The following is a 26,001-nucleotide window of genomic DNA, read 5'->3' as shown; positions in this document are numbered from 1 at the left end:
CTGCACGCGCGCGCTCTAGGACTCCCCAAGCCGTGCCGCTGGAAGAAAGAAACACAAACAGCAGCGGCTGCAGCAGTGTGGAGAAGCTCTCTCGCCGAGATGCAACCAGAACCAACAGCAAACCCCGTCGAGAAACTGCTGCGCGAGATCGGCGAACCCTTTTCGTCGCGGTGTTTGCGCTCCGAGGCGTCCATCTTAATTTAGGCGAAGCAGCAACGCGCAAGTGTACGTCTGTGCTCGCGCGTACGTGCCTAGAAGCCTGCGCCGCGCGCTCGAGTGAAGGTAGGTGAGGGAAAGTGTAACACCTGAACTTCGAAAAAGTTGATCAAACAGGCCTATTTGTTTTTAGCTTTTTGTTTAATGGTCTAGAACTTGCGGTGAAGGGTAGAAATCGTCCCGGTTTGGCCATCGTACGCCATTTGTTTCTTCGAAACGCTATGCGGAGTTCGCAAGTTCGTCTGCTTCTTGCACGGAGGCTGCGATGATGTCAGAACGGCGAGCCCTTATTGGCTGATTGAAAAAAAAAAAAAAAATAGTGGGTGAACCTCGAGGCATTTAGCGTTCAGGTCTACCCACAACCAATCAGAGCTCGGCGTCGTTCTGACGTCACCGCAAGTCCTGTACAAGAAGCAGACGACTCGTTCTCCGCACATAGGAACGAATTCGCACGGATGAGAGAAGCGACGAGCGTGAACAGTGCTTCGACATCTGTTGACGGCGGTCTCCTCCTAAGCCGCGGTATAGTACTGCTAACACGTCATACAAAAGGTAATCTGAAGGCAGTCTTTCGGCACTTGTATGGCGGTCCAGGCACATTGGTTGTATAGAAAACTGTCCGTCAGACATGTTCAAAGCATGTATGAAGCAAACATGCTTTTAAGGGGCTTGGGACGTGTTTGCAGAGTGTTCTGGCATTGTGCCTGCAGACCGTGTCTTTTGTACGATGTATGTACGAGAAGTATGTATGAACAGCTGCTGCTGCTGATGGTAAATTCGTGGAATGGCGTCATAGTGCGAGAGCTTGTCTCTATAGCTTACTATTCATGTGTTGAGATCCCTCCGGTGCGCAGGCGACCCTCTTGAATTTGACGGAGATACCAGAGGATAAAAAAATGGAGCCAGAAAAGTAACTTGTGGTAGTTACAAGCTTGTAAACAGTGTACGTAAGTTACCTTTAACAGTTACCGAAAAAAGGTGCCTACACTCTAAAAGAAAAGAAATCTGTTCTTCAAATGTTCTTTAACGCCCGAAGAGCTCGATCAGCAAGTGAAGACCGGTTTTGCCTCAAGCACTGTCGCCCCCTGGCGCACTAGAAAGACAGCTGGGCAATTGGAAACTCTTTTTCGCAAAAGAAAGAAAAAAGGAGCTTAAAAGAACCTTTTATAGGTTTTTCACGATAAACACTTTTAGGGGGTGCTTAATATTAAAAAAAAATAAAAAGAGGAAGTTTTGCGCATTATTCACGCGCTAAGATTTGGTTTTGCCCATTACTCACAACGGTTGGTTGTCGAAGCAAGAAACGATGCTTTCGGCGTTTGAAACGTGCACGTCTTGATAAAATAACTTAAAGCTAATCGTATACCCCGTCACACGGCAATGTTAATTTCATTTCTATCCAATTAGATTATGTGATCGCCCAATTAGCGCGCGCCTTTCCTGCTGTAATGCGGTGCACGCGCGAAGCTTGTAGTCAGAATAGCTGAGCTGATTCGCCTACCACATAATCTCATTCGATGGAAATGACATTATGGTGCCGTATGGCAAGGGTATTGAATGCATCTACATATATCTTAATTCAACACATAAAAAAGGGAAGTTTGTAACGTTCCCCAAAAATGCGCACTTTTTTTTTTTTGTTACGGTTTTTTAGGTGAATACAGGTATAAAAAGGTGTTTAGTTAAAAAGAAGTTCAAAAGGCGTCAGAAGTTCTTCCCACACCTTCATTAGCGTCAAGCGCCCTTCCTACGCGATGCGCAAAGAGTTCGCTGCCGCGAGACCGGCTTCGTACTGACGTCATGTCTGGTTTTGGCTACTGTCTTTCCTGGCTGGTCCGCGGAGCGAGTCGATGCCGTAGCTGGAACGAGGTGGTGTTAACATTGCACATTTTTAACTTGCATTCGAATGTTGATGAGGAGACTGAACTGTAAGGAGCGTTTCGGCCGGCTTGTTTTTCCTCGAAGCACGGTGTTTACCCAACACACAGCGGCCTGTGGACCTATACCTTGCACCATACTCCTCGATCAAACGCGAAGCGTTTGGTTACGTCAGCCGAGCGCTGCTGCGTTAGAAACACAAACAAATAACGCACGTTGTTGCCGTCCAAATGGGTTTAGTACTCAATCTATGCGCTAGGAGCGCGACGGCTGAATCTTACTTCCTGTTTACTCTACTCCTTCCCAAAAGTTGCTTCCTTGCAGTTACTCGTATCTGCGTAGGCGTGTTTACAGCCTTGATTGGGGGTCGATCACCGATGGCGGCGCGCGCGCTGCGCACTTTTGCTCTGCTCCCTCAATTCGAAGTAGCTTCTTTTGTCAGCTCTGTGTCGGTCCGTTCTTCCGGGCTGCCGGCCATGGGATAAGGGTGGCTGGAGGGACGTAGGCCCGACGCCAAGGGGGCTCCCTGGGCACCATCGTGCTTCCCGGTTGACGTTGACATTATTGTGTGCCGGAGGAATGGGCCTAGAATAGCCGCATCTCTCCCCTTTGTACTCTCGCGCTGCCCTCGCCGCTCTGCCCGACCCGTACCTCGGCGGCTGTTGTCTCTGGTGGCAGCCAAGGCGTCGCTGGTTTTTGTTTTGTTTTCTTGGAGGGAGGGCATTTTACGCTCAGCTGTGCAACTATTTGAAGGGTGCACTTGAGAATCGGGTGGGTCGGCTTTTTGGGGTTCCGGTTCCTCTCGGCAGCAGGCCGGACCTGAAGTCCCTGGATACTACTTTTTTACAAGTAACGACAACCAATACGAATGACGAAGCACATTTCACTGGAACAAAATGGCGTCATTCAGCTCAGTCTTGTGCTGTGCACCGCCATTCGCTTCCTAAAGCCTGCACTGTCATGTGGTCGGCACTTCGAACGACGTTGCTACTTCTAGAAAGCTCTTATTTAGGAAGTTTAGCCGGACCAACACTACTTGTACGTCTTTTCATCCTATATTGCCGCGCGCATGATTGAGAAGGAACGTTTCTCCGTACATATAGAAGATTCATGTTTAATCTTCCCCCGAGGGTAAAACGTAAGGAGGCCAGAATGACCTTGCCTATTCAGTATCACCCTATAGCTCACTCTCGAACGTTCTAGGCCGAATATTCGAGATCCCGAGTGCAGTAGATGAGGAGCTGACCACAGAGTTATTATAATGTACGCTAGAGGTCCAACTGTCGCTAGTTTGCTCCGGCTAATTGAAGCAGACAGCAACCAGTCGGAAATTGACATCCGGTAATGCATTTCTATGGGAAAATGCGAGCGCATTTTCTCCCTGCGCTCGATTATAAAAGCAAATATCACAAATAATTTGTACGTACTAAGTAGCTTAAAACATTTTTCAGTCAGTCCGACGAAATAATTAATCAGTTACGGCGTTTTTTTTTTTTTTTTTTCAAATTTGCGGCATGAAAAACGGTGCTAAAACGGTTTCGTACATGTTTATAGGTGCACCGTCGGACACTATTTAGCGCGAACACGACGTCGGCGCTTTCCAACATGGGGGATATACAAGCCAAACGAACAAAGGACACGTGGAAAATTATGAGGAACGGCAAGAACTACGCAGTAACACTGGATAAGCGAGTCCTGGTGCATGTAGACGATCACAATAAAAATAAGTAAGTACAGCTTTATTCTTTCTGCTGATGAATATGTGCGCAGATGCTTGTTCTTTGTCCAAAACACCACCCGTACGCTCGAAATCTTTAAAAATGGGGAAAAGCCAGAAAACAGGTTCCCGATAAAAGCTGCCCGACGTAGGAAATAATAAAAAATACACACCTTTCGTAGCCCACACACTTTATTCTTTATGTTTCGATTTTTTTTAACTGCTTGTAAAGATGCACGATGGAGTCATTTTCATATAGTAGTGACAGGACGGGCATATTAGCAATATATAAGCACCACTGGAATGCTGGCCGAACATTGAACACATTCATTTCTTTCGGTTGCTATTTTGCTTGGAATCGTCGCCCGTTTTTACATTTTACATACCTGCTATGAAACGGGGGTGTGAGCCTGAAATATAGCTAAGTTTAACATCGTTCTCTAGTAAAGAAAAATTATTTCCGTCGGAGAGACAAAATGCACGCGCGTTTCCCCTTAGGAATGCACAGAAGCACCGGAAAAATAAGACTGGTTGCTGTCTGCTTCAATTGTTGTCCCGGAACAAGCATAGACACTAGCACCAGTTGAACCTCTAGCGTATATTATAATAATTATCTATGGAGCTGAGCGTGGCTTTGCCGACTCATCACTCACTATCCCGACGACGACGCACACTTTCGCCAGCTCTCGACTATGCGCTTCAGCCAACTCCGACTTCCGCGACGCTCTGTGTTTGCCTTCAGCTATTCCCTTCGGCTGTTCGTTTATTCTTGGTCCCAAGTTCGCCTCATGAAATGTTTATCTCCGTTCATTATTCGTCGTCTCTTCGCCTTCATTCGTGGCAATGTATGCGAGTCGAAGGCACGAACACATACGACCACGAACACACATTCCAAAAGCGTAGTTCTCTTGACCTTCCCTGCTCGTGATTGATTTACCGATGGTAGAACACGCAGAGAAACGTGACGAACTCCATGACGGCGCGCCATTGATGCTGTTTGATTGGTCGTAGCGGCTTGCAACGTCGGTGCTCTTGGACTTGTTGTGAAACGAAGTGGAGAATAATCGAAGCCTGCGAACGAATTTCTGCGCCTTCACGTAACGCCATACCTCTCGGATAGCGCCGATTCGGCGCTTGAACGCGAGCCCGACGTCGAGCGTTCTTCGACGCATTGATCGGACTCGAGGCTTAGCCGAACACTAACGCGGCATCAATCTAGGTCTGTAATCAATCTCACTTACGTGACGTCAAAATTGTAGTGTACAAACAATAATTATTCCATAAAAAAAGTTAACTTTTTTTACAAAAAAAAAAACAACAACATTACTACAATGTTTTGATGTTGAGGCATGGTTTCTTATGTTGCTCTGGTCACGACTACGATGTCTGGATGCCACGACGCATAAAAGCGCGGCGAGGTTTCTTTCTCGCGAATGAGAGCGGCCACCCGTTGGGCCGATGGATTTCGTCACAACCTCTTGCCGTCAGGTGGTGGATATGGATGGATGGATGATGACCTCGAACACCACCGCTCAAAACTTGGCCAATCCATTCCATTGGCATATTACGAAGACTTAGGCTACTACTTCCATGTCGGTTAGAAAGACGTCAATTATGTTAAAAATTGTTGCATTCTCACCTAAACTGCTCTGTACTTATCTGGGGTACAACAGCGACAAGGAATCTTAACAAGCTACTTGTCCAACAAAAGAAAGCGTTCCGGCGCATAGACAACTTAGACTTTTGCGCTTACACCCGGTCTTTCTTTCTCTAAACACAAAAACCTTACAATTCACTAACGTTATAACATAAAATTAGCCTTACTAATTTACGCAGAGATGAAAGTCGCATAATATATAAAAATATACCCGAACAAAAATATGACGCACGATTTACGTCGTGAGACATACATTAAGGAGAGAATCCGCACCAATTACGGGTAAGAGAAGTTGAGATTTTTTATTTCAGAATTTTTTAACACGTTTTCAGAAGTTGCAGATATTATAAATTGCTGTTCTTCTTTGCAGAGTTGTAAAAAAGAACACACGGGAGTACATTTTAATGCCTGAAGGTTACATATTTAGGTCACTATTCATTCCTCCCAGACTTCCAGTTATTGACATTTTGTATGTCTATTTAAAAGCAAATCATCCCACTTCATGTTACATTTGGGCGAAATTTGACTTTGTGATAACATTTTAAACTTGAGCAAAAAATATCAAGTGTTTTCAGGTGCATGGTGTATATGTATGTAGTACATTTTGACCTATGTATGATTTTAATATCGCTGCTGCGACTGCTGTAACGCTGTTAACGGGACTGGACGTCACGTAGCTTCGGCAACCTTTTGCTCCTTCCTCTCCGACATTTTCTGGATGTCAAAATAAATTGCATTCATTCATTCATGACGGCTGTGCCTTTGGTAACGGGCGGTAGCTTGCGCCACCTAGCCGAAAAAACAACCACAAAAACCTTATTTCCCTTTTCCCCTTTCGAGCCAACGCGTTCCTCTGTGACCAGGTCATAAAGATAATCGGAGTCACCTAACAGCCGCCCTACGTGGGGACATAGTTGAGACTTTGGGCCGTAGCCACGCGGGAGAGAGCCCCAATTTTCCTCTGTCCTGGTGTCTCATACAACATTCTCAATTGCCAGAGGCGTCGGGACGAGTCGGGAGAGGGGGAGGGGAGATTTTCCTGTCTCTCTTTCCTATTATTTACGCGCAATTTTCGAAATGCCAGGGTGGGGAGAGGCGACCCCCCCCCCTCCCCCCCCCCCCCCCCCCTTTTCTTGTTTCGACGCTACTGACAGTTGCGAACGCTTATTCAGCTATACGTCGTATCACTTTAAAGCGCGAAACACATGTACGACGAAACCTTCCGATCCGACGTGCGGACTGCCGGAATGACCTTGGGGGGAGGGGGTTTTCGTAGCATCGGAGAGCGTTGAAAACCCTCGCCTCCGACCGTCGTATTGCGCGGTCGGACGTCGGATCGGACCGTTTCGTCGTACATGTGTTTCGCGCTTAACTGCGCGTTTCCGCTTTCCGGAGGCACGGGCGGATTCGCGCAAGCGGAAATAGAGTTTTGGAGCCGGGTGGCGCAGTCGATTCATCGCTGGCGGAAAATCGGGATCAGTCCGAGACCCATATCCCCGAGTTTCCGCCAGCGACGAGTCGATTGCGCCACCCGGCTCCAAAATCGACTTTCCGCCTCCACCGATCCGCCCGCGAATCCGCATGTGGGAACGCGAATTAAGTTCAGACGCTTCCAGCGCTGCGAGTTGATGGGACCAACCAGACAGCGTCAAAAGAGCACCATCTTGGCGTTCGTCGCGTTTGTGTACGTTTTCTGTCATCGCTGAACCCATCAGAAACAGAAAAGGCCCAGTGAAGCGCGCTTTTGACGCTTCTTCATTCATTCCTTTAGCTCGTACTACTGCCTTTGGACTTGGGCTGAAGCGATGTATAGGAATCGAAGTTCAGCGCGTATATATCTGCTGTCTTATGGGCGTATCGCTTTTGCTTTTTTTCTTTTCTCGCGAGGAGGACGCTTGCGCTTTTCGCGAAATGTCGTGTTTTGACGCATAGAAAGTAATTTATTAGATGGTAAATCTATTTTTCGGTTCGCTCTTGCGGCGGATGGTGCATAAGAAAGAAAGCGACGCAACCTCGGGTTTCGGACGCGGGTATTCGTTCATCTCCTACACTCATTCATCACTGCCCGCCATGTCTTTTTTTTTTCTTTTTTTCTTTCTTTCTTTTTGTTTAGTCGAGGTACTGCGCGAAAAAAAGTAATATCAGGAGAAAGGAAGACTCAAGAAGTTTTATGAAAGAAGAACCGGATGCAAACATTTCTCGTTTTTCGTCGCAACTTTTCTCATTCAAACATCGTGCGGCGCTTTCCGCACTGAATATGTATCTTCACTTTATCTCTGTCTTGTTTCCTCTCTCTCGCTGCCTCTTTTCTATTCACCGCTTTAGCTTTAGGTTCCCTCATTCATATTACACACTCGCACTCGCTCTCTCACTTTCTGTCTTTCTCTTTCGCAGACACACACGCACACACACAGACACGCACACGCACCGACACACAATGCACACAGGCAGATACATACACACATGCTCACTCGGCAAACACGCACGGCACAGTCACAGACACAGAAACGCAAAACAACACAGACGCACGTACACATTTTCGCAATATATACTGTAAAAAGTATGTGCGTCTGTGCGTGTCTGTGTCGTGTGCGTTTTTGTGCGCCTGTGTCTGTGACTGTGTTGCGTATATCTCTGCCGTATGTGTGTGTCTGTCTGTGTGCGTGGCGAATGTTTGTATATCGGTGCGTATGTGTCGTGCGTCATGTGTGTGTGTGTGTGTCGTGCGCAAATGAGTAGTATAAACTCCTTTGCGCTTTGTGCACAACAAGCAGAGAGCCGGACCGTGTTTACTGCATGTCGTCCGGAGTAGAAAAACCGACGCGTAAGCTTCGCTTTTTAGTTTCCGTTTATTCTCATTTCATTTGTACAGGTTTAATGACTCTCTCGTTTCTACTTTTTTATCTGCCCATAACACCCATTTCGCGCTCCTCAATTTTAAGACGTCTTTGAACTCGGATGCACGCTGTCTTCTGTAATACTATCGTATACCGCCTCTAAACAAACTTAGAACAGTTAATAAAACAAAAATCTGCGAGAAAAATCGCGAGCAAGCGCATTATATCGAACAGTAATCCTGATGATGCCCAGGGGTGCGAGAGTATTCACTGCCTTCCTTTGTATTTTTTTTTCTTTCTTTTTTTGTGAGTTTTAAGGCTGTCTTTTCTTTTTATTTTATTAAAGTGTGAAATGCCTTTTGACGGAACGACACCAATCGCCAAATTTTATCCGTTCATCCGTCCATCGATCCATCTGTGCATATCCCTCTGAATTTAGCGGGAAAATCGACGTCGCGTGACCTTTCGACCTATTCAATTTACCCGCTTAATACGACGGAAAAATTGATATCACTTGAACTGACGACACGGTACCTCTACACCGATTCTAGTTTTTCGTGTGGAAAAATTTATATCGCGTAACCTGACATCCCTTGACCTCTCGTCACCGATTTCGTTTCCCGATAATTGACGTTTCCTCGCTAAGTTTGGCGGCGAAATTCATGAAACAGACTATGTCGTTTCTCTCCGAAACGACACTTTAATTTCTCTAAAGATAAAGTTTGGTTTTCTCAAGTGGCGGCCACGGAGTCCGGTGCCCCACTTTGGGCTCCCAATCTGAAAGAAACAGGTAGAAGGGGGCGAGCTACGCTTCGAAGATTCTCGATGATTTTGGTTGGGCTCGGTGTCGAGCAAGGACGATGAAACTAATAAGCGGGCTTCAGCCGACGAATCGATGGTATCCGAGCTTATACGCCCAGCGCCGACACGCAACTCGGGTTCAATCCACAAGCCACAGCTGCGGATGGCATGAATCTTGATGCCGGCGTCAAAACGCTCCCGTACTTGGCTAATAGCCTAGCAACGTTCCGTATTCGATCGGCACGAAGCACGTCAACCAGCCGTCCATAGGTGATTGGAAAACAATTAGCCCAGTTAACCGCAATACAGTGATGGCACAAGCGAGCTAGTCTAATGGCGAATTCAGTTGGTCATTTCCCCGGCAAAATATTCTGCCATATCTTCGGCAAAGGTGTTCGCGTGGTTAAAGGCTGGCGGGTACAAGCTGTTCGTGTGGCGCTTTTTAGGCGCAAACCGGCAATTTGCCGGCACATGTGTTGCCCGAGCTCCAAGAGTTCGGGCAGTTTGACTGCCAGACTGTATCCGGTATCGTCACATCGGAATAGGGGAAGGGAACAAAACGAAACAATTCTCGCCGAAAGCGGCAAATAGCGGGTTCTGGTTCGAGTCGCAAACGAAAACACCGTAACGAAGCCATCGAGAAAGACACTCTTTTGGGTTCCGAGACAATATAGCAACAACAAAGAAGATAAAGATAACTATCAAAGAAAGCCAACATTTTCGGAAGAATTTGTCCAGCCTGCTCAAGATCGGTTTGTTCCGGGACACGGGCTGCATCATATGTTTTTACACGTTATTACACCTCTTTAGACGTTATTACAGCGCTGTCATACAATAGGAAAAAGAATAATGTATTGATAGTGATGCAGCTCGACACTTGAACACGCATTCCAATTTCAAGGGGGCGGGTGCAATGAGAAGACTGAGGATTCCAAAAGAAGGTGATAACAGTAAAGCAGAATAAAAAAGGTGACGCTGGCAGGCCTCCTTGGGATCCATGAAAAATGGCAACAGCTCCTGGGAAATCAAAACAAAATTTATTCAAATTCGACGCGTGTGCGGGCAGCACCACACCGATCTATTCAGCTGCCCTTTCATTAACTTGAGAATTTAGTATCTCGTAAGCTTGTAAGCTATTCAGAACTGTGGTGTTGTTAATATTTAAAAAAAAAAATATTGTGAAGCCGCTTGTGTTTACACGGAGTCGGATTTTATCTTGTTGACGCATACAGCGTGCTAGTTGTACCATAGATTAATCGATGAAGAAGTTAACAAAGCTCACGCGCGACGCAGGCAAATAAAGACGGCAGTTGCCGCCGCTTTGTGTCCGGGTGGAGAGGGGCACGTGGTTCGCCGCTGGAGCGTCTTTGGTCGCCGATGCAACCGGCAAGGGCTCGCCGGCGATTGACCGCCTGAATTCGCGATTAGATTACCATTTTCTTAAGTGCAGAAATAAAAAAAGCTGAAGTAGGATAAGCATGAAAAAACTAAAAGAATACGATGTCTTTGAGAAAGTACTTTCTTGACGTCTTTTTTCCCGTTCCTTCCTCTTGGGAGTTTCAGTCTATTCACACAGCTTCGGGAGTCTTATGAAAATTGCTCTTTTTTGTTTGACGCACATAATATAGTTTTTCATTGGTTGTTGTACGTGCTTATGGACAATTTCCTTGGCGGATTTGGAGCGGTTTAGGAGTGCTTCTTTTGTTGGTGTCTTCTTGCGCGTGCAAGCCCGCTCGCATTTACCGCACTAAAGACGCGAGCATAAGGCACTTTTGCATTGCTCTAGAAATACCGAAAAAATTTCCCACTAGTAAATCTAGAACTAGTGAAGGTTTAACGATCAGTGCTTTCAATTTTTGTTTCTTGGTGAAATCCGCTCGCAGACTCTGAGCGCTCCAAAAGCGCTCCTTTTGGAGCGAGGGCATCTTCCGCAGGCAGATCCGGCTCAAGTTGGTCATCTTCCGCTAGCAGATTTGTGGCAGCGCAAGCTTCGCCCGCGCTTCCGACCGCGCCGCAACCGCTGTTGCGTCTGTGTTTCGTCCCTTATTTTTTATTTTTTTCCGCGTTTATTCGTTGTGGATAGTTAACTCCGTCAACTTCCGGAGATCTCCCCGAAAGTCGACAGCATCTCGTCACTGCGCATGCGCGTCAAGGGCCGAGCATGCCCGGACTGGTCCGGTCGGTCGGTTGTTTACGCTGGTGGTGACGGGGGGTGAGTGGCGCGTGCCTTGGGCCCCGTATACGCTGTGACCTCGCACGGTTCAGGGGGTGCAGAGGCGGGTCTGGAGCGTGGCAAATCGTAAGCGCTCACATCTGCGATCCCGAGTCCAAGAACGAAAAAGAGCACGACAGAAAACCCGAAGAAGGAAGCGGCCGCAAGGTTAGGCGTGTTCATTTTGCCGCAACCGATTGCTTACCTTCGTACACTGCATGCCGCCGGTGTCTTCTTGCGCAATAACGCGAGAACAGACAAGCCTCTGTGTGTTTATAAAGGCCTGTTTACACATGCAGCGGAGCGCTACAAGCATAGAGCTGACCTCGCGCTAAGCACGTGCCGACGGGAGCGTTCACCAGCTTTGTATCGCACCGTCAAAACTGTTCCTCATGGCAGACGATAAATAGCTTACGGCACGTGAGCAGCGCTACATCAGCGCTTCGCTACATGTGAGAACCGGCCTTTATAGGGTAACTCCGGCCAAAACTCAAAATGAATTAAATTACTGGTATCGCTTTAGTGACACAAAATACGACCCCAGCCAAAATATTACGCCCGTGGGACGCCGCATTCTCAACTAATGCCGATAATAAAAATGCGACCCGCCGCGAGCCGCTGCTCCTTAGCGGGCGGGCAGCGGGTTGCCGATCGCTCAAGCAACATTGGACCGTGACGTCATAGTCGTTCTCTTTTTTTTTTTTTTTTTCTCCGTTCCGGACGGGCGCGCGCTTCTTTGTGCCGCTACCACCGCTACTTCGGCTTGTGATTACGTTGCTTTTATCTGTAGCCCGTGTAGCTTCGGTATAGCCTTTTGTTTATTTGCTTGTGAGGACTCCAAGACTCGTTTTAGCGAGCAACTCGGTGCGCCCAAGACTGCACAGCTCTTCCTCGAAAGATGCCGAGTACAATTTGTAGCGCTGTGGGCTGCTCAAACAACCCGCCGCGCAACCCGGAGGTGCTTTTTCACAAGTTTCCAACGGATCGGAAATTGGAGAAGCTGTGGGTGAACGCCGTTCGACGAGTGGACTTTGGAAAGCCTTGGACACCGACCCCCAGATCGAAGCTCTGCTCCGATCATTTTTCGCCGGAGAGTTACGAACGAAACCTACGGGTGTTGGTTGCTGGTGGCTTATAATGAAAAGGAAAACAGAATGTTCTGCTTTCTGCCACTGCTTGTTTACCACGCTATCTCGTGAGTAATACAAAGGTCCGTAACGACTACTAGCGAACAGCCGGCGCGGGAAGCTTATGCGGTATAAACATTCGCCTCCCAATCGTTCGAACCCGTTACGCAGCAGTATTAATTAACACTGGGCTTGTGGATACCACAAAGGACTTTCAAAAAATCACGAAAGTTCGGATTTGTAAGTTACAACTCTAATTTACCCGAGTTCGGCTGGAGGTAAATATAATATTTAAAAATGCAAAAAAAAAAAAAAAACACTTGCCTTAGTCAAAAAGTTACGAAGGAAATCTTTTAAGATCCTATGTATTCCAATAAAAAAAATGGTTATTGGGGGGGGGGGGGGGGGATTTGGAAGGGAAAGAAAGTGTTCTCACCTTGCTAACGTTCTCTGTTTTCCTCTCTCACCCACAAAAACTTTCGCTAGCTTTGAGAAGGAAATGACGGCATAAAGAACTTCCTTTTCTTTCTTTTCTTTTTTTATTGCGGCAAGTTATTTTATTTTTAGAAATTAGATTCACTACCTAGCAGTGGCGTCACGACGGTCAGCGGCACCCGGGGCGGTAGCCCGCCGCGACATCCCCCCCCCCCCTTCCCTTGTGACGCCACTGCTACCTAGACGAGATTACGTGGTAAATCAGTGTAATAGCTTAAAAATTCGGCTTTTACGCGCCTGAGGAAAAAAGAACGAAAAAACAGACGTCTACAGCTTAGCACACGTCTGTTCAAGTGTCACGGCCCGCGCCGGAGAGCGTCAAAGCTTTGTGTCTGGGACTGACCCGCAGCGCGAAAGCAAGAGGGCTCCCAGTAGTGTACGTCACTGGCAGCGCGGCGTAGATCAACGCCGCTCCTTCCACGGACTCCCGATGACAATTTAGGCCTAGCGACGAATACGTGAGACCGCACGCACGCCGACAGCTGCCGAGTACGCACCGAACGAGTTCACTCGTTTTCCAGTCGCTAGCTTTTGGGTATACAAGCGACGAGTACGGCACGGCATAGCGCACGCACGGCGGCAGCCGCCGAGCACGGCACCGAACGAGTTGACGGGTGTTCCAGTCGCTAGCTTTTGGATATACTCACTAACTCTTGCTACATGTGCTGGATAACTACCACGTATGCAGAATTAAAACAAAATCAGCTTACCTTCTATTTTTAGACCGCTAGCGCAACAGAGGTAGCCGTAGGTGTCGCTTGGCCTGCGTGCTCGTTGAACGAGAACGACCATGACGTCACGTCCACATAGCGGTTGATTTCCAATGTTGCCGGAACCTCGAGCGGCTAGTTTCGGTTTTGTCGGCCGCGCCCCAAACACAACTTTGAGACGTCGATATCTTTAAAACTACGCACAATAACGAGAAAAAAATTACACCTTTCAATTCAGGGACGCTGACTGCACTAAAAACAGTCATAATCCCAAAATCGAAAGTATGGACCGGAGTTCTGAGCTCCGCCGCTGGCAGTCACTGCGTGCCCGCACCGTTCCGGGGTGGCGAACGCAGGTCTATTCCTCTCTGTTTGTGACTCCGTGGTTCGGCGCTCGACCTGTGTCGGGTATTTCTTCTGGTGGTGGACAGCAAGCAGCAGCAATATCGATTGATCGTCGGAAATTTTATTCAACTCGTCGAGTTTGAGCCCAGGCAAGTTCAATCAGCGGCCATTTTGAACGACAGGTCGTCGCCGGCAAGTCGCTCTAAAATGAGACTTTCATCTTCCGTTGGTCGATTTGGAGCGGATTTCGGAAACCGATCCAGATCTATCAATCGAATTCACAATTCGCCTACTGCGGCTTTTCTTTCTCATCTTTTGAGATGATTTAACTTTTTCCACATTGTTTTGTATTGAATCGCTTACTCATCTTTACGCAACATAACAACGGAGTTACAACGTAACCTTAAACATTTCTTTAAATTGGTATTTCCATTTTAATTTAGGTCATATTATACTAACACCTATTTGTGCGCTAATAAAACGAGAATTTTGCTTTGACCTTGAAATAAAAAAAGCAGAAACAAAGCTTCTGCCCCCTTGGCGTTGCTAGTTAATATACTTACTCGTGAAATTCTGAATCAGTTCGTGGCCTTTTTTTTTTTAGCCTTCGTGGTTTTTGTGCGCGTGTTTATTGCATACAGTAAACTTGAGGAAGAAAACGAGAAAAGGACGGACAAACACAAACTTTGGAAGTTTGTGTTTGTCCGTCCTTTTCTCGTTTTCTTCCTCAAGTTTACTATCCATACCAACCCGCTCGTTCTGTCCCTTTATTGCATACACAATTAACAAATAAATAACAAAATAAAAATAGAGAGAGGGAGAGAGAAAAAAGGTGAGGCGGAGAAGGTCCGCCTCACTGATTACAGCCATAATCAGTAAGAACTGTGATCATGCTGACCAAAATATATTAGGCATTCGTTTCCTCGTCCGATTTACTCGGAGCACAGGTACCCACTCACGGGGTTCTGGTGGGAAAGGTGCCCCTATTATAAGCAATTGCGAATACAATGTGCGACACATTAGAAAGATGGACACTGCATGTGCTCACGTATATAGTGTCCAATTTAAATGGTTAAAGCCGTTACTCGAACTTTGTGTTCCCACTATCCGTGTCGCCTACTGGCACTGAATGGATGAGAACGGCAAAAGATGCGCCCTGCCGTTCTAATCCTGTCGGTGGGTAGTATATACGCAACTTCTTCCGCGTTAGCAACCCTCGCGGCCGTTTATCGTGGACAGCCGGCCTGGGGCGTTCGTCCGTGTTTAGACCGTGCCACCCGCTTCGAAAAAAAAGTTAAAATGAAGCGGTCAGGTCAGGGAAGACGGTACGTAGTTCCTTGAAAGGTGCCCTATGGGTATCCGCATGATCTATGTTTATAAATGGTCACACGGCTCGGGGACATTGGCGAGGCAAGTTATCGACTGCCGAGGGCGGCAATAACCTTGACGGTGCAAAATTTGTTTTGGCGGAAACTCGCTGTCGGCACGGAATTCAGCGCCAACGCACACGAGCAGACTGGCGGTCAGTGAGCACCCATTATTCCTCGCTGAGCCCCGACTGTCTTGTCTGTACATATAGAGCTACTGCGGGAAAGCCGCCTTTCCGGCCTTTCACAGCTTCATATTTTGGCTGCCCGGGGGGGGGGGGGGGGGTTGGGTTGTCAACTTTCGGTGCAGTCGCGAACAAATGGCCGTACTTCCCGTGACAGCTCCGCGCTTTCTCCGACCACTGAAGTCATGGCTTCGCGTTTAACCACCCGTCGCTCAATCGTTCATATCTTCGTAGCCGCATAAAAATGTACAACATCCTGACGGCAAAAAAATAAACAAACAAACAAACAAAGGCAAGCCATTGAGAGAGGACCGTCGCGTGCGCTCGTCCCACGTGCTCTTGTTGATCCTGATCGGCACTTTTGCGAGAGAAGGGAACGCTCGCTCTCATACCTATTCCGTCACTCGCTTTACAAAAACTGGAGCATAAAAAAATGATAAAAACACTTTCCAAAGCCGCGCGCTCGTACCCGTTCTCTGTCAGAACTGCAACAATTGTACAGACATGTTTACAAAATGCCCCCCCCCCCCCCCCCCCGGATAAAATAAAATAATAATATTTCTTTGTTATTATTGCAAAACTAAAATACGCAACGCGAGCGCTCGGTTTCCTCCCATATGTAGCGCTAGCTATCCGGACCAGACGCCAAAGTTTTTGAACTAGCCGTCCTCTTCTTCAAAAGTTGTAGATAGACAACTTTCGGAATTTTTCGATGGAAACATGGCGGCCGAGAAAGCCCACGAATGCGTGCAGATGGATGACGTCAAATGCCAGGAACGTGCCTCCGTTTTCCATCGCAACTTTCAGAAAATCATTTCCAACTCTCGAATAAGATAACCCTTAGTTCAGAAACTTCGCCATATGGTCTTGACAGCTATATCGTTATGTTTGGGCAGAGACCGAGCCTTCGGCTATGCGTAGTTTAGTTTTGCGGTTAATAAAAACTGTATTTTTCTTTTGGAACGCGCAGTATCTAGATCGACGATGGGTGGATGCGTGGATAAGTTAATTAATAATTAAGTGGTGTATTAAAATATGTTTAGCTAATTAATGAATGAACGAGTGAACAGGTGAACGAATGAATGAATAAATCAATTAATTCATTAATTAATATTGCTGAACCTAGATTAATAGCACGGGTGCTTGCGCCACTCACAGCGTTTTAAATTTCAGTTGGTTCAACTCAATTTTGAAGAAAAGAATGCCAAGAATGTCTCATTTTTGGCACCCTTTTCATTAAAAAAATTTAATTTAAACAAATTACCACGGGCCTTTCAGGCCCTTGACCACTTGACATTTTTTTCCCCTTTTAGAAGTCAGGACGACATTGCAAGCGCGCAGACGAGACAGAAGGTTATAGCGCTCGTAAACATTATCGATACAACCTGTTATGACAGGGGCTTTTCTAGAGCGATGACCGAAAGGGCAAGTTCCAGTGGACATTGAGGCGTCGGCTATCGATTGTACAAAGTGCAGCTCGGGACCACGTTGTTATGTCGCAGCCTATAACTCCTCGCAGACTAGACATCTAAGCAACAAACGTTACTTTTTTAAATACTTTCTTAGAACCTGCGTTTTATGTGCGAGATCGCAGCAAATAAAATTGCGCGGGTGGCTTTATATATCCTGTTGCGCAAAACGTAATTTTCGATTCTTAAAATAAAACAAAAAACTTATACACATTTTTTTAATTTTTTTTTAATTTACGTAGTTTGTGCTTGGATGCCCACACTCCTTACACCTCTCCACCCCATTTTCCCAGGCAGAGTAGCCAACCGAGGCTGGCCGCCCTGGATAACCTGTCTCTTTTCTCCCCCTGCTCTGTTCGCCCTGCAGGATACAGGGATCTCGCGCTCGATCCCCGCTCCTGCCCGTCTTGATCTCATGATGGCGAATTCGCGTGGTTCTTTCTGCGCGCTCTCGAGCGCTCTTTCCAGAGCGCGCGAGATCGGGTGGTTGAAAGAGAGTGCTGCGGCCTGATCGGGTGGTTCATTCCGAGGACGCCTCTCCCTCTCAGAGCGCTCTTTGGCACTCCGTGTGTAGCCGTCGGAGTGCGGAGTGGCGCAGGCGTCACGTGGTACTTGGACGGGGATCACGTGGTTTTGTTGACGATGGCCGGCAGCAGTGTTGCCAACCGTAGGGTAATTACCCTACTTGTAGGGTATTTTAGGGATTTTGGTATGTTGTAGGGCTGTAGGGCCGTCAGGCCATTTTCCCACCAAAAGTAGGGTATTTTCAGACGTTGCTTCTTCAACGGCAAACATTACAAAAAAAAAAAAGCTGCCGCGCAAGCTTTGCATAGCTTTACAACCCGTGTGCTGCCACACCACAACATCGTGCAAAACGAAAGAATCCAAGTTGCGAGACGTGCTAACTGAGAGCACCACACCAAGTTGGAGTATGTAGGCTCCCTAAGTTGGAAAGTATTGGAAAGCTGAAGCAAGTGGAAGAGGTGGGAGGAGGTGGAGTTGCTCTTGGGAAGTTTGGAGCCAGAAGAGGTGTCTTCCCAGTATAAATAAAGTTGTGTCCTCCTCCTCCTCTCAGTGGAAATGATCCCGCCAATTTTTTTCTGATGACTGGTCCATGCGGCGGTCCTTGTTACACCTGCGAAACACCTGGCACCACGGGCGGAACCATACCGATCCCACCAGGAAAACGTCATTCGATCAAGTGAGTGCATCCCGGGGACTGGAGGCGTTCACTTGAGCGAACGACGTTTTAGCGAACGAAGCCGAAACCATTACGCGTCATCGAATGAGACTTGGCGAATACGTAGGAGCCGCCGGCTTCCTATCCTCCCCTGGTGTAATAGCCTATAGTTGATCGCAATAGTACCTTAGTTTGACGATTCCCTAGGCGGTACACCCAAAGAAGCTAATATACCGTTCGGATTAGCTTCCTTTTGTAATGAGCCGCCTTGTCTGACGCCGCGAGTGCTGGTTCCGCGTAGCCCAGTTTTTAATTGCACGACAAATCGACTAAACATGTTGGTTGGGATGTCTGTGCGCTCGGTACATCACTGTTGTGCTGATGCTACACAGCACGCATGCAAGCATGGTGTTCCAGAATAACGCAGGCATGCGCGTGCATGCGTGCCCTGTCGCTTTGTACTGTATTAATATTACCCTGTATCATCATAATCCATGCAATAGTATTATTTGAACAAAGATTTGCCTCGTAGGGTAAAATGTAGGGTAACAAGAAACATTCGTAGGGTAATGTAGGGTTTTCTGGACGCTGCCGTGGGGTATTTTCGAAAAATAGGTTGGCAACACTGGCCGGCAGTGGTCTGTGGTTCGGTGGTGGTGTGCGGGGTACGGCATGACGGCGGTTGATTTGTGGTTCTACGAAGTGCTTGTGAATTCGACGGTGCGAGGATTACGACGGACGGGACGACATTCCTTTTTCGACCGTAACAGAAAAAGTTTACGTGTGAAGTATTCCCAGTGCTTTCACGAGATCGTTCATCTCACGGCGGTGAATCCGCTAAGCCTAACCGACGAAGAAACAGCTCGCAGGGCTCGCCACTGTTTTACCGGGTTTTGTGGTCGCTTCAAGACATTTTCAGGTTTGGTAAAAGTGCGTTCAAAGGTTTGTGTTCTAAAATAAAGGGAGAGCCGAATATAATGCACTGTGATTTTGGCCACATGGCGATACTTGCACGATATTTCGCCGTGACAAAAATGCGGTTTATTAACCATTTTATATTTGCCTGTTCTGTCGCACGCATGACCGCTATCGCTGCGCGTTCACGGACGAAACCCCGATGAGTTGACAACTCTTTCCAAGCGTTGGCTTTCGTTCCGTTCTGCGAAAATCAATTCGCATGCTGCCGTTTTCTTTTTTTTTTTTTTTTACATGTTGATGCGTAAATTAATTTACGTCCCAACACTTATTTCATCACGTTGCGAGTGTAAAATTTGCTCAGTCGTCCACCGTACGCTGTAAGATCGTGTTGTTTTTAACGCATTACCAATGTCAAGAAATATGAATTCCGTGACTGGTCTGAGAATCTCGGAGCGCTCTGAAGCCAGCAGTTGTGATCGGCTGAAAAGGATCCCGAGTAGCTCTGGCGGAGAGGAGGGGGCGCTCTGCTGAATCGAGGTCAGAGGAGAGAGGCGACCACGCGAATTCGCCATAATGAGCATCGTACCGGCGTGCGGTCGAGTATCGCTATACTGCGAGGTGCACGTTAAAGACCTCTGAATAGCGGATGTACTGCATTGACAAAAGTTCTCACCTACAGCGAAGGCATGTGCCAGACGCCCAGTGAAGCTGATTCATTGCATCCCACTTTTATTTTATTTTCATGCCTATTCAAACAAACCCGAGAGATGTAGTCGCTGTATTGTGTGTTCGTTTAGACAACGGAAGGTTAGTAGCCCGAACAATCGTCTTGTTTCCCCGCTCTAGGTGAGACATTTAGCCAGTGCACTAAGACGCTAGCCAGGAAGCTTTGACGTCCATTATACAGTAGTGATGCACGTCTGCATGTCAACAGAGCGATGGCAGCGCCGAAGCCTCCTCTCGAGGCTTGGCTGCTCCAGCCGTAACGGCCGCCGACATCTTTCCGCTCTTTTTGACCGCCTCCTCTCTCAATACCTGTCCACCCGGATCACGTGGGCACCCCCAGGCTTGAGAAAGCCGGGGAACGTGAACAAAAGCAGCAACCGCGATGCAATGCACCAACGCCTACGTAAACAAAAAGCACACGACACGAATGTATTCGCGACTCCAGCGACCTATAGACCTTTCCAAAAAGAGCGCTCTGGCCGCCGCCATTTTGCGAATCGAGCGACCCCTATCAGCCAGAAATTTCTGGCACCCGCCTGAGCTGTGGAAACCCGGTCAGCGTGACTCCCCACCTGCATTTTGCATTCGGAGTTCGCCGGCTTTTCTTGGAAGTTTTTACTTTATTCACCTGTTTAGGATGCTGACCCTTTGTATCTTATCTTCCACTGTGAGAACAAGAGAATACCAGGGCTCGTAGCCCGCTCGGCCTTCGCAGGAAACGAACGAAGAGAGCGAACGTCAAGCAGCCCGCGACGCAGGCAGATCGACGTTCCTGGAGGATTATTTCCGTCGAGATAATCTCCAAAAAGCCTTCCAGGCTGTGTTCCGGGTCTTCGCAAAAACTAGCTGATAGGGTCGGGTCCGGGGTGTGGCGACATATAAAGCACGTTCGTTCATTTGCTGTGAAGCTGTGCAAAAAAGGAGCTCTCTTCTACATGTTCCCCAAAACACGCCGGATTCCGTCCGATCGTCGTGAAGTGACTATCGTCGACACTGTATATTGGACATGCTGTGTTATTTGAGACCTTTCTCAAATCCTGTTCGGATAACGCGGCACCGAGGGGTACGTACAATATATTTTTTGTTCGATTGATGAGACTCATTGAATTTTATGTTGTGGGCGGGGAATATCCATGCAGTACGGATATCCTGTGTGGTCAAATATTTTAACCTTTATAGATTGACACGGCTGAGTTTACGGTGCCGTAAAACAATGAACATAAAATGAAACAAACATTCCAGTTGCATTTGTTCTGTCGCGCACGGACTCACCAAACAGCTTTCATTTCTTTGTTTTTGTTCCCAAAAATAGAGCACTGCTTTCTTAAAGATCTCTATAAATTATGCTCGCTACAGAACACAAGATAAAAAAGAAAACGCGGCAATTCAGCCGCCACCAGCGTCCGGAATTGCGCCAACGCAGGCTGCCACAGCCCACTGACGAGAAACTCCACAGCTCAGCGCAGTCGGGCAACACTGACGTACACTCTCAAAACCAGGGACACGCGCTGTAAATCGCTTCGTTCGAGAGTGCCGCTGGAAAGGTCTATAGACCTTTTCTGCAAGTGCGCCGCCATCTTGAATTGACGTCACTTCCAGTATGGGCGAAAACACTGTTTTGCCTTTGCCACGCCAATAGAAAGCATTTAGGATATAAGCGTGACCGTCACACCTTCTCGTTTTGCCTCCCCTTCATTTTTTTACGATTTGCAGGTTGAAACGTTGGATTATTGTTTCGTCGCCCATACCGGATACGCCTATTAGGTGGCTGGAGACGAGAGTACACAGAAAAGGTCTATAGGGGGCGCCACCACCAAACAAACATGGCGGCTGAGTCCAGGTCGCGTCCGTCGCGTCGGCTCGGCCGGGCCGCCTAAATGGGTGGCGCATTCAATTTAACAATTATTCTTTTGTTGAATGCCCAATTTTATGGGTATTTGAACTGAGACAGTTAAGTTTAGCCGGTGCGCATAAACTTGCCGAGCATAGTTTTGTTTTGCCGGTGTTTTTTGTTCCTTTCATGTCAAACTTTCGCTGCGGAGACTTCGATCAAAACCGAAACTATGGGCTCCGGAGAAACGGTAATAGACTCTAATTAGTTTTGATCATCTAAGGAAAGCGGCGAGGGCTACAAAATGGTTCCACCAAGAGTAATGTTTAGCTAACTCGCATGCCTCGATCATGCGACTTACCTGGCCGCGAAATCAAGCTTTTGTGCCTGTCCGCGTTTCAAGAAACAGCTGCAGTCGTGTGCTCGATCAAGAACACAGGCTGCAGGAAAATTACGAAAATTAAGCAAGCGCTTTTTGAGCCAAGGAGCGTGTCAACTCGCTGGCACTTCACTAAGCAGCTGATACTCGTATTTCAATTCAGGTTTTAGTAGCAATCGAGAAGTCATTTTGATGAATATGCGGTTATGTATTATATTACGTACTATGGTCCCACTAAAGCGATATTAGTATGTTCTTCGGGTTGAAATATGAACTTGGTTGACTAACTATTAGGGTGAACTGCTGAATAAAAGTATATTTGACAGACAGAGAGATACTACTTAAACTTAACCAAATGGTTCTAGCCGGTAGAACGGAGACGAATGCGGACAAGCTGAGGAAAGTCTTCATCGGAGATTCACTCAGACCTCTCTGCATTGAACTTGACTTCAAATCCTAAACGGATAAAATTTTTTTTTTTTTTTGTTGCCGGTCAATTTGGGCAATGTAGACTATATTGCTGCTGGATTCGACAGGGGTTATAAGTATTGGAGGCGCGATAGATCCTAATGACGTGACAGCTTCTATCTTTGCGAGACGCGTCCCCCACCTTTTGAAAGCAGATAATTTCCCCCATTAATCATATGCAGCGAGCAGGTTTTCTGAATCAAGTAATTGCGAAATTAGCCCAACTCCTTCAATGTGGTCTTTTTCGTCGAAACGCCGCCAAGATGAATAGCCAACGCACCGGCCGGCGTTAGTGGCTCAAATTAACCTGAAGCTAATCGAGCACAACCAAACCCAAGGAAAGCAGCTATCGAACCTTCCCATTCACTTGACTGCAACATTGGTGTCCCCTCCAGTGAAACACTTCGTCTGTCGACCTCAGTCTACTGTTCTACATCCTTATAAAGAAACCGCTTATCAGTTACCAAGCAGTCGTCACTTTGATTGTGATTAGAGGCAGACGAGAAATCAAAACGTTTTTCCGTGATTTCTCCCCATCCAAAAAATTGAAAGCACGCGATCGTGTGTTGTGGAATAAACGGGCTTTCAAACACGTGATGGAAAGAAACAATCTACGGAGGCTTCACCACACTAATGAACACTCAGGCAAACTTAAGAAATTTTCGGACCTTCGTCAAATTACATTGCTCGCCGCCGCGCCGACAGCACGCGTCCGCGAAAGCCATCAGTGACGCGGCGGGGCGCGGAGCGACCTGGACCGGCTGGTTCCCGGTTTTCCCGCTTGGCGGCGTCCGTTTTGCTGGAGTCGCGAATACCCTAGAGCCACTAAATGAGCTGCGCTTAGAGTATCGGCACTCCGTTCCCCGACACTGTTGTGGGCGCTGCCATTTTGGCTCGTATGCAGGGCAGACGCAACTGCCGATCGTCATGATTCAGAAGTGCGACTTGCAGCATTAAACTCTGTGTTAGGAAGCTCATGCAATATTGCCTTGCTTTGTCGCGAACTGTTTAAACATTTGTGGAGGGCGGAAAAGCGTTTTCTGTGATTTCAGATAAAGCTTCAGATAACTGGCAACCATGATTTAAAGCCACAATATGACCAAGTGTCGTTACTCTGAAGCGTAGCTTATTTAGTGGCACTAGTATACCCAGGTGATGGCTCGATAATTTTTCTGACCGTCGGGGGCTCTGGCGACTGTCACGTTACCAAATACCTAAATGTTTACCTGCCTGCTAAAGCCCGGATGTAGAGCGTGATTACGGCTAATCAAACTCAACGACACCCTTGCAATAATTAACGTCTCCGACAGCTTCAAAGCTGATTGATGAAATTTTGAAAACCCGCAAAAAAGTACGCTACACCCGCTTATCGAGTTGGTCACAAGTTGCCTGTGCTACACTGTTAGCAAAAATAACACGCCCAGACGTGTAAACCGTTGTCCCATAGCGGACACGTCGAAACGTGTTCGTTTTACACGGAGCCATCTGTGTTTTTTCGTCTACACATGAGGTGCTGTGTAAAGTTAACACGCTACACCGTGTTTGCCTCCCGAGAAGCACGGTTCAACGTGTTCCTTATGAAACATGGCGGCCAGCAGCCGAGAACAGGCGAGGGACAAGCCCAGCCAGCCGCGCCTTTCAGCCGAACTGAAAGCATACAGGACGCGTTCATTCTCGTTCGATGTCTTTTATGCACAGTAAACAGTCTCCGAGCGGCGGACGTAGCTACGTGCAAAGGTACCTACGTGCATCGTCGGCGGTCGGTGGCGTCGGCAGCTAAGACAAAACCACTAGACAAAAACAAAAACAAAAAAAAAACGAATATTGAAGTTACATGGATAAATAGCTCAAGCAAACTCTTGTAATCGGGCGGTAACTTGCGCCACCTAGTGCGATTTTTAGCAACCAATGAAAAAAAAAAGCAGGAGTCGGTTAATACGCTGAGAACTATCACGAGTAGACTGCTACTCTCATACATCACAGACAACACGAGCACCACGTAGAACACAGCAGCGACACATACACAAACACAACACCGACACTACGCCCGACACTTCCTACTAACAAGAGACTCTCCCCGCGGCGTATATATGCTTGACATGTACGGGTGAGCTCTTTGGTCGCTGATCGTTACCGATTTATAGAAGAAGACACAAAACACGGCACAATGGACAGCCGTATGTAAGAACTGTTTGCATTTAAAAAGTATGGAGGCAAAATCTGTAAACTTAGTCCTTTGCGAAAAACAACGATGTACTAACAATAAATCTTAAACCAGCCATGAAAAAGTTCAAATTTTTGTTATTTTCATGCTCGACCAGTGTTATGAGCAGTCCGACTCGCTTGAATCAGATAGAAAAACAAATGATTGGGATTTTATCAGTACGTATTCAATAATCAATGGAAATTATACTTGCGCAAGGCATTTTTTATATATATTATTGTGAAGGACATCCGCCCAACACTTCACTTCCGCTAGTTGTAGTACGCGTACGGGAGCAGACGCCTCCACTTTTGGGGCGTTTTGATGCAGATTGTTGTCGTATGTCGTGTTGGTGTCGAGCGAAGCGGCGAGGCTTGGGAGTTTGTGACCGGTGTTATTCGTGATCATTAATGTGGCGCTGATGCGTTTTTTTTTTTTTTTTTTAATATTTCTATATAGCCACATTGAAAATTCACGAGCCCGTGGCACTGCATTATGCTAAAATCGCGAGCTCCTTTCTGTTGACGTCGTTTTTCTGGTAGCACTCGTGGATACTGCAAGCGTTTAAACAGTGCACAGTCTCGCCTACATCCGCGGTGACGTAATCGACCTGTTGAAACTTATTGCTTGCGTCATTTTGGAGTACGCAAGGCAATTATCTCGCTGCTCTGGTTTCGGTTATAAAAGCAAGGCAAAACGCTCGTAGTTCCCGCCCTCAGTACACGTTGGACATCTTCCACACTTTGACACTGGATAACTGGATGAACGAGGATTTACATTTACTTCAGAGGTCACACTCGCCGCTTCCTCACCGTCGAGCAGCAGGATCAGCTGGCGACAAGCCGCGTATGAAAGGCTCGAGCATCAACAGCCCAAGTGCACTCGGTGCCGATGCGGGCGATGCGGGTTTCTGTCAACCGCTAGCCCAGCACAGACCGTGACCGTTCCAGCTCTTCGTCATGACGCGGTGTTGCAGAAAGCAGCATATAATACCACTACACGGACCACCGAAGCGAACGCACTGTTATCGTAAATCTTGGCTTGTGATTGCGCCAAAATTTGTAAATAATCTTATTATTTTTTCTGGAGACGCAAACGAAGGGCATAACAAAATCGTTTGCATATTCCGCATACCTCGCAAAAGCATCAGTCACCTTGCGAGAAGCGCAAAACACGGTGTCCGCACCGTCCTGACTTCCCAGTCTTTTACCTGCTTTAGAGCAGTTTGTACCTGTTAGTAGGTATGTCTACTGAAACTGCAACTTGAAACTTTGGGCAGT

At 47.2% G+C, this 26,001-nt stretch overlaps 1 protein-coding gene across 1 annotated transcript in view; it reads left to right on the top strand.

Annotated features, from left to right (window-relative positions):
- LOC8034870 (calmodulin) overlaps positions 1 to 26,001 on the top strand; it is a 130,101-nt gene that overhangs the window by 34,574 nt on the left and 69,526 nt on the right. The window lies entirely within an intron of this gene.

This window comes from Ixodes scapularis, unplaced genomic scaffold (assembly GCF_016920785.2).
Source record: "Ixodes scapularis isolate PalLabHiFi unplaced genomic scaffold, ASM1692078v2 PGA_scaffold1__304_contigs__length_218370807, whole genome shotgun sequence".
NCBI classification, from domain to species: domain Eukaryota; kingdom Metazoa; phylum Arthropoda; class Arachnida; order Ixodida; family Ixodidae; genus Ixodes; species Ixodes scapularis.
This window is presented reverse-complemented; position numbering and strand designations above follow the sequence as displayed.